The sequence below is a fragment of the Bubalus kerabau genome, chromosome 3, assembly GCF_029407905.1.
Source record: "Bubalus kerabau isolate K-KA32 ecotype Philippines breed swamp buffalo chromosome 3, PCC_UOA_SB_1v2, whole genome shotgun sequence".
NCBI lineage: Eukaryota > Metazoa > Chordata > Mammalia > Artiodactyla > Bovidae > Bubalus > Bubalus kerabau.
In genome coordinates, this window is record NC_073626.1 from 124075863 (window position 1) to 124095760 (window position 19898).

The 19898-nt window shown below is 41.1% G+C and overlaps 1 long non-coding RNA gene across 2 annotated transcripts; it reads left to right on the top strand.

Annotated features, from left to right (window-relative positions):
• The first annotated feature begins 14960 nt into the window (after window positions 1-14960).
• On the top strand, window positions 14961-18165 carry LOC129646538 (uncharacterized). Of its 2 annotated transcripts, none has more exons than XR_008712011.1 (3): window positions 14961-15145; window positions 15554-15612; window positions 17972-18165. It is a non-coding gene; the product is annotated as an uncharacterized LOC129646538 (long non-coding RNA). The 2 variants fall into 2 exon arrangements; XR_008712010.1 differs by lacking the exon at window positions 14961-15145 and adding an exon at window positions 15158-15303.
• The last annotated feature ends 1733 nt before the right edge of the window (window positions 18166-19898 follow it).

Sequence of the window (19898 nt, forward strand, 5' to 3'; positions counted from 1 at the left end):
TAAGCACAACACAGTGTTAACTGATGCAGAGATAACTTTCTCACAAATTCTAATAGTCCTTAAGTATTCACTTTTGAATCTTTATACAACTTGGAATCCTCAACAATAGTTCAGAATTACCAAGAAAAGCTTAAAGAATCCTCTGAATCTACTTTTAAAAGAAAAGGGTGCAGATTTCTAACCACAGTTACCTCCAATGGCATCTAGAGGGGCACTTAGTCCCGTAGAGTCACAAAGAACATGGACCAAAGACAGGTCCAAATCCAAGCCTTTCATTACCAGCTGTGAGCCATTGGACACGTGGTCTCAGTTTCTTCATCTATTAAATAAAGGGTTTGATCATGAGGATTAAATCATAAAATATGTAAATATGATGCTTGGCATATAATAGAAATTTACTGGTGAAGGCTCTTTATTATTTTTACCTGAAAAGTTAAATGATGTTGAGTGCACCATCACCACAACAGTCTGTTAATCAGAATGACAGCAATAATTAATCATCATATCAGTTATCATCCAAAAGATGACCACAAAAGAATCTTAAAAAAAAAAAACCAACCCTAAGTATTAAGAGGACATTTTTTTCCTAGAAATTTTACAAGTCAAATATTCCTAGTAGCAGATGCATTTGTTAAATTTCATGCCATAAATAACCATATCGATTTAGAATTATAGTTACATGGCTTTCTTGTAGCTCTCACACTTATTAATCAGTAGGGGTTGCTAAGGCCAAATAGTTACCAAATAAAATGGAAGTGAAGAAGAGAATCCAGGTAGATGTATTTTATGGCATGACTCCTTTCAAATTGAAGTGTGAAAAGAATCAATTCAGCCAGGTCCCTAACTGCCCCAAGAGTCTACGTAAAGCAATTATGGAAATAACAAAAATGGATGCAAAGAGAAAAAATGTAAAAAAGAGTCTTCTTACCAAGGTAATTCTGGAAAGGCAATTTAGCACCTTGTAAACCTTCTGTTTCCATAGCTCCCCAACAAACAATGGCTTTTGACTCACGGAAAAATTGCATGAGTTACAGTCGAAACATTCAATGTGAAGGTGACTTTTCTAGAAGGAAATGTGATAGAGTTAGGGTTTTGAAGTTCCTAGATAATTCCCTTAACGTAAAACCCATTTAATATTTTATGGGTAAGAAATGGCTCTCTTTCAGCCTTCACTTTGCCTTCTGTCAAGGGAGTTAGGTTTGTGTTTGTTGAGCTCTTTTTAATGAGGATCTCCTCATTCAGAGTGTAAAACTGAGAAACAGAAATCACTTTAATTCATGCTGAGGCCCATCCACTTTCTGCCCTTTCCTGCACCTGAGGGACCTATGGAAACTCAGAGGGACTTTCAGAACTCAGTGGAGACCATCTGAAAGGTACTTTCTCTCCTCACCAAGATCTAATTGTCTACAGTTATTTATCTCTAATACTCAAGAATAATCTTCCCTACCCACAAATTTCCCATGGATAAGGACATGTTTAAAGGGTCAGGACTGCTAGAGAATATTTTAAAGTTTATAATAAGAGGAAGCCAGCTCTAAAATGATAAATATGGCAGTATGAATGACATTTCTGATGATAGCACATCATAACCAAATAGCTCTTGGGAAACCCAGAGCAGTGAGAGCTGGCTACAGTCAGGGTTGCAGTCAATAATGTGTGCCTATCAGTCTCATAAAATGCCCAGGGGAAAGAGACCCCTACTCTGTTCTTCAGGATCTGAGCTCCAATTCATTACCTGGAGTGGTACTCAGTGAATAACAGAAGAGTCAGGGTAGGGAGAACCTTAGAAGTCAACCAGTCCATCCCCCTGTGTCCAGACAGTTCTGTACCATTGTCTCATGGTTTCCAGGGATGAGCTTCTGTGACACTTTTCAGTCACTCTCTCTTGTCACCTCTGGGATGGAGAAGTCCTTTCTTGATAGCTAACATGAACCTATCATGCAGAAATCAGTATCCATTTTTTGTCTCTCTAGAGCAATGAAGAATTGCTAATGACTATTCTCAACACCTTTGAGCTTTCTCAAGTCCCATATCTTCAGTTTATTTTTGCCTTGGTGTGGAAATTGCAAGTGACTTCAGCTACAGACGTTGTGAATTAATTTCCTATGCTTGCCCCTGGGGTCCTGGGAGGAAATGGGTGCACCTGCCCCCAATCAAATGAATAATTCATATCGCATCTGGGTCTAAAAGGTGATAGGCAGCATAGAAATGCAGAAACAGCTGGAAACAAGATTAAGGATGTCCCCTCTGCAAAACACTAAGGTAAGGAAGGCAAACTTATTTAGGTGATTATGCTGGTGCTCATTCTTCTGAGCCTCATCGCTCAGAGTTCTGTCATGCATATTTCTCTGAAAGCAATGGCTGGGAGCTCAGATAACCAGCAAGTCAAAGGAAGACAAGGCTCAGGCAATACCATCTTCTCCATCCAACTCCAGCTGAGAGATTATGCCTCTGGGTACACAGACATCCATAGAACAAATGTGTCTCCCTCCAGTGGGGAAGCTGGTATTGTTGTAAAAACGCAGGGGTTTTTGTGCAGCCGATCTGGGAGAGGTGTCCAATCAGCCTTTTGACAGTTGGTCACTGTGGGAGATTGTTTTTGTAAGATGTTCAATATATACTCCGTTCCAAGTGCTCTTCTCTAATGTGACACTGACATTGATCTTTGAGAAGTAGTAGTCTATGTTTTCTTCCCGTGAACCTGGATGAACATTTAGAGTTGTTTTAATGAATAGAATATGGTAGGTGTTGTTTTACATGGCCTCTGAGGTAAGGACATAAAGGGCATAGCCTCTAGGTGGTTCAGATGGTAAAGAATCTGCCTGCAATGCAGGTGACCCGGGTTCAACCCCAGGGTTGGGAAGGTCCCCTGGAGAAGGGAATGGCAAGCCACTCCAATATTCTTGCCTGGAGAATCCCATGGACAGACCATGGGGTTGCAGAGTTGGACATGACTGAGGGACTAACACTTTCACTTTTCTCTGGACATTTGCTCTTGGAATCTAGGTTCCGTGTTGTAAGGAAGCCCAGGCCACATAAAGAGGCCACACATTAAGTGTCCCAAACAACAGCCCCAATAAATTACCAAAATCAACTTCCAGAGATTTGAGTGAGCTGGCCCATAGATGAATCTAGTCCCCAGCTTTCAAGTCTTCCATGTGAGGTTCCAGACATAGAGCAGGGAAAAAAAAAAAATTTTTTTTCTACTGTTCCCAGTAGGATTCCTGACCCATAGAGACTGTAGAGACAATAAGTTAAAGTTTTAAGGCACCAACTTGTTTTAAAGCATTAGTTTTAAGCTGCTATGCAATAGATAGCTAAGTAAGCCACTTGGGCAACTTATTTGCCTTTTTTTGCCGCTGTTTCCTTATTCTCTACAGGATCTGCTCTCAAGGGTTTTCAGGTGAAGGAAGACATATATTAGATCTAAAGGACTTCTGCCTTATATGTGGTGTATAAAAGGGAGTGAATGTAATATTATGGGGGTTGAGACAATTTGGGACATATCCTGTAGGTTGATGCCTTTGGGCATCTTTGTAATCACCTTACAGGCTGCACTGCATACACATGGCCATTCTTTGCCTCCCTTTTTTTCCTACACCGACATTATTAGCATTGTCATTATTATTAATGATTTGAAGCAACCAGTGCACTAACTTCAGAGTATCTGCTCTTCATGATGGTTTTGTCATCAGCTGAGGAATTCTTCTGAATGTGAATTCAGAGGGACCATATGTTTCTCAGTGTTCTAAAGCAATGACATGGGCAATAGCAGTAATGCTGTCAGAAGATCAAGGCCAAGGGGTGGGACTCCTCCCATTTTGCTCCCACTGTATTTAGAGCAGAGGAAAGCAAAGTGATTGGAAAATAGACCAACCAAAATTTGCTTCCTCTGGCTCTAACCCCATCCTATGGCTCAAGGCCATGGTCAAATGTGTGTCCTCTCAGGATTCTTTTCCAGGTAATGCTTGTCCCTTTTCTCTCTCCTTTTCCTGAACCATTCCTGCCAGGGCAAATCATTCAGGGACCAAAACTTTAAAAGGGTATGGTGCCCACAGAAGTAATAAAGAAAAAAATTGTAGTAGCTCTCAAAATAAGAGGAAACAAAACAAAACAAAACAAAACACCTGATTTCCCCCATAATTCCCTTCCAAACTTTTAAAAAATAAAATTCTACTTTTAATGGTATTTTCCTCATTTTTTTGGTGTCCTGGCTTTGCTGATCTCTGAGCGTGCTTATGTTTTCTGCTGGGCAATTCAGTGCTGGTGCTGATGCTCAGGCAAAGGGGGAGGAAAGTAAGAAAGAAGAAAAAGAGAGAAGGATGGGTTCAGATGATGGGAGCAGACGTCTGCTGTGCACAGACCCTTTGCCTTTTAGTCCTGTGAAATCAGCGTAGGGGAGGATGAATAAGTAAAATGAAGTGTGAACCCCTCTCCCAGGGAACAGCAAGAAAGTCGAGGAGGGAAGAGAAAGCACTGCTGAACTCTCCTCTCCAACAGCTCTGCAGTCACAAACCCACAGCTACTGTTTGAGGAAACATGTTAGGTAAAACATGGTGAATGAGAGTCATACAAGGTATAATACTAAGGTCTCAATTAAGAATGACCAATGATGATGCTGTTGAATGAAGCATTGTTCTAAAAAATAGAGGTGCCTGTGTTGCTATATTCTTGGGTATAAAGCAACTTTTAAAAGACTTTTCTGGCCTAGGTAATGTTATGACTTCTTCACTCATCCTGAAAATACTAATCAAGATGTAAAATATCTGACAGGGAAAATCCTATAAATGCTCAGCGCTGTTATAGAGGCGAGGGGAAAAGGACTTCAGCATGCTTGCCTCATGATTTCACTGGGCATGCATTGCTTTCAGCACATAGGCATGATCTCAAGATATGAAACTAAGGAAAAGCTCTAGAAGTGCATTTCTTATCTGTTAAATAGGTTTTTCATTATTTATTTTTAAAATTTGTTCTATAGTTAAAATATGAAATATTTCATTTGTATTTTATAGTTTTATACTGCAGAGTTGATTAACAATGTTGTATTAGTTTCAGGTGCTCAGCCAAATGATTCAATTAAACATACAAATGTATCTATTGTTTTTCAAATTCTTCTCCCTTTTAGGTTATTACAGAATACTGAGCAGAGTTCCCTGTGCTATCAGTAGGTCCTTATTGGTTATCTATTTAAATATAGTAGTGTATATGCATCAATCCTAAACTAAATGCATGCATGAATGTAGATTCTTTATCTCTGCACCACCTGGGAAGCCCCCTAAACTAAATAGGTTTTTTAAAACTATGGTTTTAATTATACTCTAGGAAAGAGATTCTGCTAACAATCTAGAAAAATGCTGAGTAAAACAGTAAGGTTTTATATTTTCTTTTAACTGTAGGACTGTTCAGATGGCCTCATTGGTTATGACCCTCTGTTGGAATTTCTTGCATCAAGAACAAATCTAAGGAGACATTTAAAAAAACAACAGAACACTGTTTAAGAAACAATTTAGAAAAAAGATCAGGCAAACCAGTAGGTGAAAGGCCCCTTATCTCATATGGCATGGAGTACTCTGTACCAGCTAAAATCGCCATTAGAAATTAACTGAGGAATAGGATAAGGCATTTTCCCTGGTGTTTTCATTTATATGCAGATGCTTCTGAGTAGACCAATAAGTTGGAAGAGAATAGGAGCTTCTATTGATGAGTGGTCTTGAACTTCAACTATTTTAGGTGGACCTGGTTAGAAAGAGAACCCGAGGAACTGAGATATGCATGGAGGTTTAAGAAAATGTGGTAGGAAGAAAGAAGGAGAGAAGAAAAAGAAAAAGGAGGCAGGTGGGCACCACTTCAGAATCATCTTGGAGACTTCCAAAAACAGTACATTTAGAAGCAGTGGATAAGAACCTTAGATCAATTAAATCAGAATTTAAGACTTGCTTCTCTAAACTTTAAAAACACATTTAAATAGGAATATAATAATTATTAACTATAGTACCTCTATGGTCAAATGGTAAAAATAAAGTTCAGGTTGGATGTCTGTGCAAACTCTGCTAGATTACATTTTCAGTCCAAAATACAACTGGACCATCAAGAGACTGTAGAAAGACAGTGAAAAAAAATGAGAGTGTTAGTCACACAGTCATGTTAGACTCTTTGGGACCCCATGGACTGTAGCCTGCCAGGCTCCTCTGTCCATGGAATTCTCCAGGCAAGAATACTGGAGTAGATAGCCATTCCCTTCTCCAGGGGATCTTTCTTATCCAAGGATCGAACCCCTGTCTTGCACATTCCAAGCAGATTCTTAACTATCTGAGCCACCAGGAAAGCCCAGAGAAAGACTGCACTTTAGCAATAACAAGAACATGTCTAACACTTTAGCAATAAAGAGAAAATCTCTGTTCTTTATTTCTGGACTTGGAACATATTTGCAAAAAGGGCAATTACTCAACCAAGAAAGTATCACAGTCAACTATTGCTCGTTAGCACAATGAAGGGAAGAAGACAATACAAAAATAATTCTCTTAGGCTTTGATCTACACGGCATGACCTGGTGGCCACAACCAGTCAATTAACAGACATCTACTTAGTGTCTGTGGTATATTGAGAACCAAGTCAAACACTGAGAACCAGTTTGACATCCTAGTCTGCACAGATAACAATTGTAGGAGTCTGTGTGCCATCCAGGCCATAGGGAAGAAGACCCAGGAGGGTGTGGAACAGTGGAAAAACCCAGGCTGGAATTAAAAGTCAGCCACATGTAAACCATAAACAGGAAAATCCTCTCCTGCAAAACGGAGAATTGACTACACAGGTGCAGACCAGGCCAAGCTAGTTAAGACCTGCCCTGTGCCGTGGGGAGCTTGGGTTGAGAGCACAGCTCAAGGCCTAAGATCTGTAGCTTTGTCTTCTCCTCAAGGGCAGTACCATATTCTACTGAAAAGCTGGGCTAGAGGGACAGTCATGGGTTTTCTCATCATTTTCCCTGTCTCATGGCTGGACAGTGAATGGAAATCTTGAATGAAGTGTTTCCATGCTTTGTGATTGCCCCCAAAGACACAGTCCACACTGTGTAGTTCTCACCTGAGGTTCAGGTTTCTCCTTGTCTAGTTCCCACTGGAGATGGAGAAGGACTGGCCCAGCCTCTCCAGGGGGATGCCTGGTGCTACTTTCCTGGCTTTGTGAGTTTTGATACTGTTCCTGCAAAGCTGCCTGTTACTGTGCCTGCCTTTGGGGAACATGCCCCGGGAACTCTGGCTCATGCCTGATGGGGCCTAAACAACTGGCCTTCAGTCTCCGCTGTAATTGGTGGTTTCAACTCTGATGACACATTATTATCCCAGGCAGATTTTAAAATAGGTCCATGCTTGGGCCCACCCAAGATCAAATGGATCCAAATCTATAGAGGCAACCTGCACTCTAGCATGTTTAGAAGCTCCCTGAGCAATTCTAACCAGACAGGGTTGAGAACTGATTGCTAAGGGCGCTCTTTAAGCTAATTAATCTCTTTCAGTTTGTCTTTCCAATATTCTTCAAGCCCCCAATTCAAATTTCTCCCACTTTTTGAGAGCCTGGGATCACAGCCCCCGCTGCTGCCTGGTGGGTGCATGACCATGCATTGCAGATCCTGGATCTAGTGGTTGCCTAGACCTCCCATCCTGGGACAGAGACTAATGTGTGTGAAGTCCCATACAGTTCAATCAACATTATCTCTAGTCCCCATTGCAGAAGACCTACCCGACAGAACACACAAGGAGACAGGGATCCAGAGAGAGAAGGACCTTGAGAATTTCTTTCTTCTATATTTCACCTCAGTGTCCTGAGCCTGGACATTCTGAGTGTTTTTTAGAACACTTGTACCTAGATCTGTTCAGAGATCTTTCTCACAACTCCTCAGAGAGCCCCGCCCCATTTCCACCCTACCCCCACCCCCAGCCCTAAGCCTCACTCTGCCCCCCTGCACACACTGGCATTGCTGCTCCTGCAGGCAAAGAAGCCACTGCCCAGGGTGTCTTCTATAGATGGGAGATGTACCAGGCATCTGAGGTTCAGGCTTCTCCTTGTCTAGAAAGAAAAAACGCTCACTTCAGAGGAGCAGCCGTTTCCTATGGGGATTAAAATGTACATTTTATATGACACATAACCAGAGCTGCTCAAAATCTGGGCAGGTTTTCCAGTGAATTCTCTGCCACACACAGGCAGCAGCCCCACCCGAGGGCTCTGATGGTTCCTGGAGAAGATGTGGAATAAAACACTACAAAGTGACAAAAATCATATTGCTCATTAACCTTGAAAATCAAAGGGGGATGTTCTAGAATTCAAAGCTACCACTTCTTGCTCTGTAGTCCTGGTATGAAACAGTCAGAGCCTTCATTTTCTCATCTGTAAAATGGAGATCCTAAGGGCATTTTCCTCACTGAACTTCTGCCAGGATTTAATGGGGCAATGCAGGTAAGGTGTTTAGTGCAGCAGGATAAGTTCCTTGTTGTTACTTTACCTTGCACTTTCACTTGTAATACTTACTCCACCTTCCTTCCCATCTTCCAATGTCATACCTCTGTACGACTTCTGTGGGGCTTCTAGGTGGCACTCCTGCTAAAGAACCCATCTGCCAATGCAGGAGACATAAGAGACATGGGTTTGATTTCTGGGTTGGGAAAATCCCCAGAAGGAAGGCATGGCAACCCACTACCGGATTCTTGCCTGGAGAGTCCCATGGACAAAGGAGCCTGGAGGGCTACAAGCCATAAGGTTGCAAAGAATCGGACACAACTGAAGTGACTCAGCATGCACACACACACAACTTCTGCACATGAACTCACATTTCTCTGCCTCAGCTGAGACCTCATAGCTCCTGCCAGGTGCTGTCATTAGGTCTTCTCCAGACTCTTAGCTACCATCCCTTTCACACTCCAGGCTGCAGTGATGCTAATTTTATCTGTGACTCTCCTGCTGAAGACTCTTTCACGGTTCATGCCTTCAGGCTGAAGTCCCAACTGTCAGTTCCCCATGTAAGTCTCTATGGAATTTGGTCCTTGCTAATCTAGCCATCTTGCTCCGTCCCCACAAGTTTCTCAGCCTTCATGGACAGCTCTTCGTCTTCTGGAAATTGTACCCCCACCCCCTCTACCACCCCTCGGTGGATCCACTCAACACAGCAGTGCCTTCATTTTCTGAGTGAGCTCCAAAGATCTCCTTTTGGAAGTCTTTCCTCACCCATCACACCCGCATCCTACATCTGTGTCTTTCAACAGACTTTGATCACTGTATTTGCACAATTAGTCGTGTATGTGCCTTACTTCTCATACATCTGTGTCCATCTTGACAAGACAGACATATGAATAATAATAATAACTACAGCTTAGGTTTATTGAATGCTTGCCCAGTGCCAGGCACCATTCAAGGCACTTCAACAATTATTATTAACCCACTTAATCATCACTGTCCAGTGAAGTGGGTTCTATTATTATTGTCCTATTTTACAAATGAGGAAATCAGGAGACAGAACAGTAAATAATGGTTTCAAGATCAAGCAAGAGTAGGTAGCTTATTCTCGAATTTAACACAGTATCAGTGCCCAGTAAGTGCTCAGTAAATTTTAGGGGACTGAAATATTTTGCTTGTGGTTGAACTACACCCAATCCAGTCAAGTCAAAGGCCAAGTTCTCCTGCATTGGTCCAGACTTTTTATTTAGAGGTCATTAGCTTGTATTTGAGGCTGAGACACATGGCATGGGATTCAAGTGGGTGACTGGCTGGCAGTCATTCCTCTCCAGGTTCTCAGTTAGTTGTTCTGTGAATTCATAGCACACAAATATTTTATGACTGCATTTATTCTTCATAACAATATGAATGAGCAACTGAATAAAAGCCAAATCCCTTGTGGAGTCAGAGGAAGAGTGATTAAATTATAATCATCCTGGATTAATTAATCTATAATATTTGCTCTTTATATGAAAGAAGAAAATCAGTCTTCAACATAAAGGTTATGTACTCCTGAGGTCTGTGTCTTAATAAAGGAAAGGCTTGGGGAAAAAACTTGACAAGCCCCCAAGATACGACATGTTGTAAATGTAGACAGAAGGTTATTACTGATATAAAATATATTCAATGTAATTATCAGCCACAACAAATAATCAGAGTGATGATAATGAATAATTAACATTTTTATACTCCTATAGTAATGTGTCTAATAGATAAGTGCACAACATTGAATTAATTTATTGTGCTATAGTGTTTTTAGTAATGAAAATTGCCTAATCAAAACATCTCTTCTATGGCATTTGGCAGATATTGGGAGAAATCACTGATAAGGTTTATTTCTTTGTTTTCTGATCTAACTCTAGCAGAGATGCTGTGAAATACTTTTAAAAACCGAAGTAGAGAAACAGGACGAATGAACTCAAGGCAAGCTATTAATCTTAGTTTAGGAGGAAATAAATTTAAAGACATCATTTTTGGTCTCTGGAATTAAGGGTTAATAAAGATGTAGGAAGCAATTTTGTCCCTCTGAGAAGAAAGCCTGTCCACAGAGGAGAGGAATCTTGTGAGTCAGAATCACAGAGGTTTTTCACACATGTCTTTTCATTCCAACTGCTGCCTCTTCAGGTCTTCCTTTCTACAAAGCAGGAAAAGGAAAGATGGCCTTTGTCAGAAATTTCACTGTGGAATTCAAAACACTTCTTCTTTACTGCATGTCACATTGCCCGCTAGGCCAGACTCATATGCTCATGACAGCTGCCTTCTTCATCAAGAATAGCAAGGGCCATCTCCCATTATCCTTTTTCTCTTCTGGGCCTAACTCAATGCCTGGATGCTCAGTAAAATCACTGACAAATGAATGAATTGCAAACCTATCTACTTTTACCACCACTGGGAGATATAAATGTTAATGGGTCCAACATAGTCATAATCTCGTCCCTCTAGAAACTATTACCTAAAGCAAGTGTGGTAGCTGATGAAACTGAGGAGCAGGAGCATGAGAACAATGACTGATTCCACTTCTATTAATGATTCCCACAAAGCATAAGTGAAGAAATAAAGTGGCCTCCTATTTTGAGTGTGGAGGGAAGTCAAGCAGGGCGTGACATCAGTTCAAGCTTGTGGGAAAGACTGAATAGTGTCTTAGACCTCTTATTCTCATTATTTTTTAAACTTTCTCTAAAGCAGCCTCTCTTCAAACTTAGCATGGGTACACATCACCTGCAGATCTTGTTACAATGCAGATTCTAAGTCAATAGATTTGAGATGGGGCCAGAGATTCTGCGTTACTGACAAGCTCCTTGCTGATGCCCATTTTGCTGGCCTGTGGATCACACTTTGAGTAGCAAAGATCTGTAAGACCTCTTTCTTTCTTTACTCTCTCTGTTTAGCTGCTTTTAGATACATGTTTATATTTGCATGATGCATACCTAATTAAGGAGAGGTAATCTTTATGACCCAGATAATCACGATGGTGTGATCACTCACCTAGAGCCAGACATCTTGGAATGTGAAGTCAAGTGGGCTTTAGAAAGCATCACTATGAACAAAGCTAGTGGAGGTGATGGAATTCCAGTTGAGCTACTTCAAATCCTGAAGTTGATGCTGTGAAAGTGCTGCACTCAATATGCCAGCAAATTTGGAAAACTCAGCAGTGGCCACAGGACTGGAAAAGGTCAGTTTTCATTCCAATCCCGAAGAAAGGCAATGCCAAAGAATGCTCAAACTACCGCACAATTTCACTCATCTCACATGCTAGTAAAGTTATGCTCAAAATTCTCCAAGGCAGGCTTCAGCAATACATGAACTGTGAACTTTCAGATGTTCAAGCTGGTTTTAGAAAAAGCAGAGGAACCAGAGATCAAATTGCCAACATCTGCTGGATCATGGAAAAAGGAAGAGAGTTCCAGAAAAACATCTACTTCTGCTTTATTGACTATGTCAAAGCCTTTGACTGTGTGGATCACAATAAACTGTGGAAAATTCTGAAAGAGATGGGAATACCAGACCACCTGACCTGCCTCTTGAGAAACCTGTATGCAGGTCAGGAAGCAACAGTTAGAACTGGACATGGAACAACAGACTGGTTCCAAATAGGAAAAGGAGTACCTCAAGGCTGTATATTGACACCCTGCTTATTTAACTTATATGCAGAGTACATCATGAGAAATGCTGGGTTGGAGGAAGCACAAGCTGGAATCAAGATTGCAGGGAGAAATATCAATAACCTCAGATATGCAGATGACACCACCCTTATGGCAGAAAGTGAAGAGGAACTAAAAAGCCTCTTGATGAAAGTGAAAGAGGAGAGTGAAAAAGTTGGCTTAAGCTCAACCTTCAGGAAACAAAGATCGTGGCATCTAGTCCCATCACTTCATGGGAAATAGATGGGGAAACGGTGGAAACAGTGTCAGACTTTGTTTTTTGGGGCTCCAAAATCACTGCAGATGGTGATTGCAGCCATGAAATTAAAAGACAGTTACTCCTTGGAAGGAAAGTTATGACCAACCTAGATAGCATATTCAAAAGCTGAGACATTACTTTGCCAACAAAGGTCCGTTTAGTCAAGGCTATGGTTTTTCCAGTAGTCCTGTGTGGATGTGAGAATTGGACTGTGAAGAAAGCTGAGCACCGAAGAATTGATGCTTTTGAACTGTGGTGTTGGAGAAGACTCTTGAGAGTCCCTTGGACTGCAAGGACCAACTAGTCCATTCTAAAGGAGATCAGTCCTGGGTGTTCTTTGGAAGGACTGCTGCTAAAGCTGAAACTCCAATACTTTGGCCACCTCAAGTGAAGAGTTGATTCATTGGAAAAGACTCTGATGCTGGGATGGATTTTGGGCAGGAGGAGAACAGGACAACAGAGGATGAGATGGCTGGATGGCATCACCAACTCGATGGACATGAGTTTGAGTGAACTCCGGAAGTTGGTGATGGACAAGGAGGCCTGGCATGCTGCCATTCATGGGGTCGCAGAGTCGGACACGAATGAGTGACTGAACTGAATCTGTTACTGATCTTAATTTACCATGCATATGATTGTCTTTCTAAGGAAGCTATGAAGAGATCAACATTGCTGACCTGGTATCAGAATAATCCAGCTGTATCTACCTAAAGAGAAACAGCTGCTTCTTAAGCACTAAGCTTGTATGTATGCTAAATGCATACATGGTGTGACTGTGTCTCATTTTCAAAAGTAATGGGGTCACATGGTATGTAGTCTATGACAGCTGCAACATACCTGCCTCTGTAGGTTACATATCACCTTTGTATTACCATCTCCAAACTCTTTTCATACCAACAATAGGAAATTTGTTCAAAGAGTGAAGGAGATAAAAGAAGGGGAAGAAAAACAAGCACCAAGTCTATCATACCTAATAATGATCATTTATTCAACAATTTTTGGGAACCTGTTTCTGTGCTAAGATCTTTACTTTGCAGCAAAGGCAACTGAGACCTGGGGGATTTATGTATCTGACTAAGTCATAGATCTTAGATATTGCTCAGCTGAGAGCAGAATCCATGCCTGCACAATGCCAAATGTCATAGATTGCACAGTGCAGTGACTGTCCCAACCATGTTTGAGATCATGTCTCAGTCATGCATGGTCTTAGGCAATAAAAGACCAGAAATAAGATGTACAACCTATAAGGGCTTACACTTGGATAACTGAGACAAAACATATTTATGACAAAGAGAAATTACCGTGGCTCTGTGGATTCACCCCAAATGCAGTGAGGGCACAACATCAAACAGCTCAGAGAAAGAGGTATCATCAAAGCAGAATGGAAACTGATGGCTTCATGAAGATGGTTAGAACTGACTTCAGCTCTAGGGACTAAAGTTAGAGTTTGGTTTAAATAAGAGTGGAGCAAGAGGAGGATCTGGCAAAGGTGGACAAGAATAAGATAGCAGGGAGCAGCAAACAAAACCATCTTACCAGACTAGAGGATTCTGAGCCCCTTAGGAATCCTGCTCTGCATCAGACTCATCTGCAGAATAGAATCAGAACACAAGCTCCCAACCTCCCCAGGTTGACAGCAGCAGCATCTCCTTGATAAAGCGTTGACCACGTGATTCCCAACAGTTGCCCGCCCAGATCTGGATTGAGGTTGACCTATGGGAACACTCCACCAGCCCAGGAGACTGTGATATCTCTGGAGCCTCTAAGGATAGGACAAACATTCTTCCTTTTGGTGCTCCCAGTTGTTGTAAACTGATGGGCATGGAGTGGAGGGGGGCTCAGTGCTGGTAGGAAAAATGAACTGAAGTGGCTTCAGGGAGGAGAGAGAGGTGAGGAGGCTTTGTTTAGAGAATCATTAGGTAAAGGTTAAAGCACTTAACTCTTTGCTAATGGAGAAAAAATTTTGGAAATGTCTTCCTATGGAATAGATTCCATCTCAAGTGTGTGAAAGTTGTGAGTCTTTCGGCTAGGAATAGAAGTGAGAGGCACCAAGCCCAGCAGTACCTGAGACCTCCCTTGTGCCATGACTAGGACAGAGTCAGGGCCTCGAGTAAACTTGGTGAGGCAGGCAGGGTCAAGTTTAATGAAGAACACATGCTTTTCTCTGCAACTACCCCCAGGGCAGCCCTGATCCCCCTCTCAGCCTCCATGAGGACTCCTTCTGGAATCTCTTTAATTCTTATTTTCAGATTTCTTGAGGGGTCCAAAGAAATTTGAAAATAGGAACTTCAATGTTTAGCCAATATTGATTTATTTTGGTTCCGGTTGACAGATTTTTATATAAAAACAAAGAACAAAGGAACTCTCCAGGGCTAGCCTAAACTGATTACATTAAAGCCTGCTTCACCTTGTAGAGCTGGGGAGGGCTTGATTTCCATCTGAACAGCAAACCTGTGACCAAGAAAGATGCATCTATACCTGTACAGGAAAAAGAAAACTAAAAGCAAATACCTGGATATTTGGAAAGTAAAGTTCTGCCAGTTATGAAAAGAGTAAGGCAAGCAAATGATTTTGAATGATTTGAGTCAAAATCCCAGATAAGTTGGTTGAGGTTCACTGATTGAGTGTGTTACCCTTTGATCCTCTGGACTTCATGAATGTGGACACACAACTTCAAAAATATGTCAGTTAGAAACTATTTGACTACAAGTGAATCTGCAAAGCCGTGGATTAAACCATTTAAGGGCAACTGAGGTACCTGGAGGTAGGTCATCCAGGTATGCTAAAAAAGTTTTCATCAGGGTCTCAGACTCCTTCTCTTTTCTGCTCTATCATCTTTCCCATCTGCTTATTGCCTCATTGTGATAAGATGGTTGCTCTACCTTCACCGTTGCTTCCAAGATCCAGGCATAAAGAAAGAAGGTAAGAGTCAGTGGGACACATACTAGCTGGAGCTGCCCCCCACCACCACTTTTTTTTTTTTTAAAGCAGATTGCCTTAGAAGTTTCACCCAACAACTTCAGCTTGTATCTCATCTATCTGAAGTGCTCCCAGTACCATAACCAATTTATAAATCATTTTCATTAACTCAAAAGTTGTCCTTATGTCCATTCAAGTCAATCCCCACTTCTATCCTTACCCAGGACTGATCTGATCTCTACATTTTTTGAAGGGGTCAAATCACCACTCAGTGCTGAGAAAGACCAGGATAAGACTTCACAGCAGAAGATGGTGAGTCTATAAACCACAGTAATATATGTACATGGTTCTGGGGCTTATGGAGTCTTTGCTATTAGCAGGGCACAGGTAGTTAATGGAATCTGATTTGGTAAGATACAAGAAAGGAGAAAAGAGCAAAAAACTTAAGGAGGTGAAAGGCAGAAGAAGGAAATAGAAAAAAGAAGGGAGTGTTAATCCATTTGATGAGAGGGAAGGAATCAGACAAATCTTCACTGAGGAAATTCAATATATAAGATTCTAAAGCTATGACAGCAATTTCCAACTGGACTAGGAGAAAAGGCTTTCCTAGCAAGGGGGACCACAAGATGGGCACGTGGAGCTTGAAAAAATATGAACCGTAATTAGTTATGGCAAGAATGCTTCTAAGAAAGACAGGCAGGGAATGAATGAGTAAGGATAACATACACCATGGTAAGCACTGTGCAAAGAGGAGAGTCATTAGAGGATTTTAAGAATGGGGAATCATATGATTGGATTTGCATTTTAGAAAGTAGACTCTGGCTGCAATCTTTAGGAATGCTCGAAGGAGAGCAAGAGTAGGGCAGTTAGAAGCTGGTACAATGATCCAGGTGAGAAGTGGTACAGGTTGATATAAGTAAATGGGAAAGGGGAGGAGATGACTTAATAAAGACAGTAAGAAAGCAGAATAGTCAGGGTACATAAATTAAGCAAGGTCACAGAGCAAAAAAGAAGCAGAGTGGAAATTAGAACCTGGCCATGTAACCATGAGCAACTTACATCAACTTGGACCTTACCCTTCTCATTTGTAAAATTAGAGTAATAATTGTTGGTATCTTGAGTTTCTCCATATCTTGTGAGGAAGGCATTGACTTCCATTTGTTTTGGACTATCTTTCAAGGATGTTTATATGGTCTTGAAAGATAAAGACCATGTCTTCTTCCCTCCAAGTAAAGGGTAGGCATGTTTACTACCCATTGGAAAAGATTCAGGTACCCTAAACTCAGGCTTTATCTCCTGTAATTCCACCCACTCTGTGTACAGATATCATTTGTCCCTCTCTGTAGCACTCTGTAAAATTGGTACAAAAACACTGATACTTTAGCTATTTATTGCTCTCATTAATACAATGAGCTTTGTCTCTAAGCCAGGAAACTAGCATCTTCTACCAGCATCCCAGAAATGGAAGCAGGTTAATGATAGCTTGCAAGTCCGGTTATATCTTAGATCCTTCATGGCTTTTAACACCTATACTACTCACTAGTTTTATTCCTAGTTTTTAAAGGAATCTCCATACTGCATTTCATAGTGGCTGCATCAATTTACATTCCCACCAACAACGCAAGAGGGTTCCCTTTTCTCCATGCCCTCTCCAGCATTTATTGTTTGTAGATTTTTTGATGATGGCCATTCTGACCAGTGTGAGCTGATACCTCATTGTAGTTTCGATTTACAGTTCTCTACTAAGGGTTTCCCAGGTGGCTCAGTGGTAAAGAAACCACCTGCCAATGCAGGAGATGAAAGAGACTCCCATTCAATCCCTGGGTCAGGAAGAACTCCTGGAGAAGGAAATGACAACCCACTCCAGTATTCCTGCCTAGAAAATCCCATAGACAGAGGAGCCTGGTGGGCTATGATCCATGGGGTGGCAAAGAGTTGAACATGACTGAGCACACACAAACACACACACACACATACAGACACACACACTAATGAACATTGCTGAGTATAATTTCATGTGTTTAATAGTCATCTGTATATCTTTTGAGAAATGACTGTTTAGGTTTTCTGCCCACTTTTTGATTGAATTGTTTGTTTTTCTGGTATTGAGCTGCATAAACTAGAAAGCATAATGTTTTTAAATTATGCCCTCCAAATCTTGACTGCCTTGGTTCAACCCTGGCTCTGGCACTTCACTAGCCTTAACTTAGGACAGTTACTTCTGCTTTGTGTCTATTTCCTCATATTGACAACAGGTATGGTGTTAGTAGTCATCATAACTACCTCAAAGAGTTGTTAGGAGGTTTTAATGAGATAATGCACAAATGATGCTTAATGCAATATCCAGTACATAGTGAGCTTTTAATAAGGTATAGTCATTATCATTACTGTATTTATTATTGGAGGAGACAGCTCATTATTCACAGAAATAGAACTATTAGTTTACCACATTTCAAGAAATTGTTCACCAACATTGCCTATTTGTGGGTATAAGTTTCATTTCAACTTTAGGATGACGATGATGGTGGTGGGAGTAACTAACAAGTATTGGATATTTTTATGTTCTGAACACTATGCTATTACTTTTGTATATTTTTTTTTAGTTGCTAAGTTGTGTCAGATCCTTTTACAATCCCCTGGATTGTAGCCCACCAGTCTCCTCTGTCCACAGGATTTCTCAGGCAAGAATACTGAAGTGAGTTGTCATTTTCCTCTCCAGGACATCTTCCTGACCCAGAGATTGAACCCACGTCTCCTGCATTGGCAAGTGGATGCTTTACCACTGAGCCATTGAGGAAGCCAATTACTTCTATGTTTATCACAATTGTCAAAACCATCCTATATGATATTATTTTTGTTGTTTTTCTGAAGAATAAACTTAAAACCACTTGCTTAAAGAAATTGTGGAATAGTGATTTAAACCAAATGTAACTAATTCTGAATTGTATGAGGAGATAAAACATTATCTCAAACTGCTACTGACCCCATGCCATGAGTGTGGTGGTTTGTCCTGTCATATGAATTTTATTCCAGTTTTACCTAAAGAAACTCATAGATAGACCTCCTAGGCCAGTCACACCTGGACCACTTACTCTACATTTCATATCACTAACCTCTCTGACTTATCAGCAGCTACACAACCAGAAGCAGAAATTGCCTGGGAGCTTTAACGGGAAAATAAGCCACTCCTTCATTTCTACAGTTAAAGGAGGTGACTAGGCAACTCATAACTTTCAGTTGTACATAATTGAAAACTCCATCAAGTGGCTTAATAAAGAACATGCATTACCCCTTGAGATTAGTTGATTCAGTAGTAAAGTGATAGCTTCATGACCTAGATTCTTGGCATATGTCTTTTCTATCATCTTCACCATGTTCACTCCATTCTTTATTGTCTCATTATCATGAGAAGTCCCCATAAATATCTCCCCACGACCCATTGACCTAAAGTATCTATCTTTTTCATGCTCAAGCCAATCAGCAAAAGAATATGATGTTAAAATAAATAGCTTAGACCAATCAGAATTCACACAAGAGAATGGAGTCTAGCTCTCCTAAATCACATGGCTACATAGTTAAACATGGAAATCTGAATAAAATGTAGTACTACTTGGAAACAATGGATGTTGGTTTCAGTTCAGTTCAGTCGCACAGTCGTGTCCAACTCTTTGTGACCCCATAAATCGCAGCATGCAAGGCCTCCCTGTCCATCACCAATTCCCGGAGTTCACTCAGACTCACGTCCATTGCGTCAGTGATGCCATCCAGCCATCTCATCCTCTGTCGTCCCCTTCTCCTCCTGCCCCCAATCCCTCCCAGCAACAGAGTCTTTTTCAATGAGTCAACTCTTTGCATGAGGTGGCCAAAGTACTGGAGCTTCAGCTTTAGCATCATTCCTTCCAAAGAAATCCCAAGGCTGATCTCCTTCAGAATGGACTGGTTGGATCTCCTTGCAGTTCAAGGGACTCTCAAGAGTCTTCTCCAAAGCCACAGTTCAAAAGCATCAATTCTTCAGTGCTCAGCTTTTTTCACAGTCCAACTCTCACATCCATACATGACCACAGGAAAAACCATAGCCTTGACTAGATGGACCTTTGTTGGCAAAGTAATGTCTCTGCTTTTGAATATGTTATCTAGGTTGGTCATAACTTTTCTTCCAAGGAGTAAGCATCTTTTAATTTCATGGCTGCATTCACCATCTGCAGTGATTTTGGAGCCCCCCAAAAATAAAGTCTGACACTGTTTCCACTGTTTGCCCATCTATTTCCCATGAAGTGATGGGACCAGGTGCCATGATCTTCGGTTTCTGAATGTTGAGTTTTAAGCCAACTTTTTCACTCTCCTCTTTCACTTTCATCAAGAGGCTTTTTAGTTCCTCTTTATTTTCTGCCATAAGGGTGGTGTCATCTGCATATCTGAGGTTATTGATATGTCTCCTGGCAATCTTGATTCCAGCTTGTGCTTCTTCCAACCCAGCATTTCTCATAATGTACTCTGCATAGAAGTTAAATAAGCAGGGTGACAATATACAGCCTTGATGTACTCCTTTTCCTATTTGGAACCAGTCTGTTGTTCCATGTTTAGTAGCCAATAAAGTT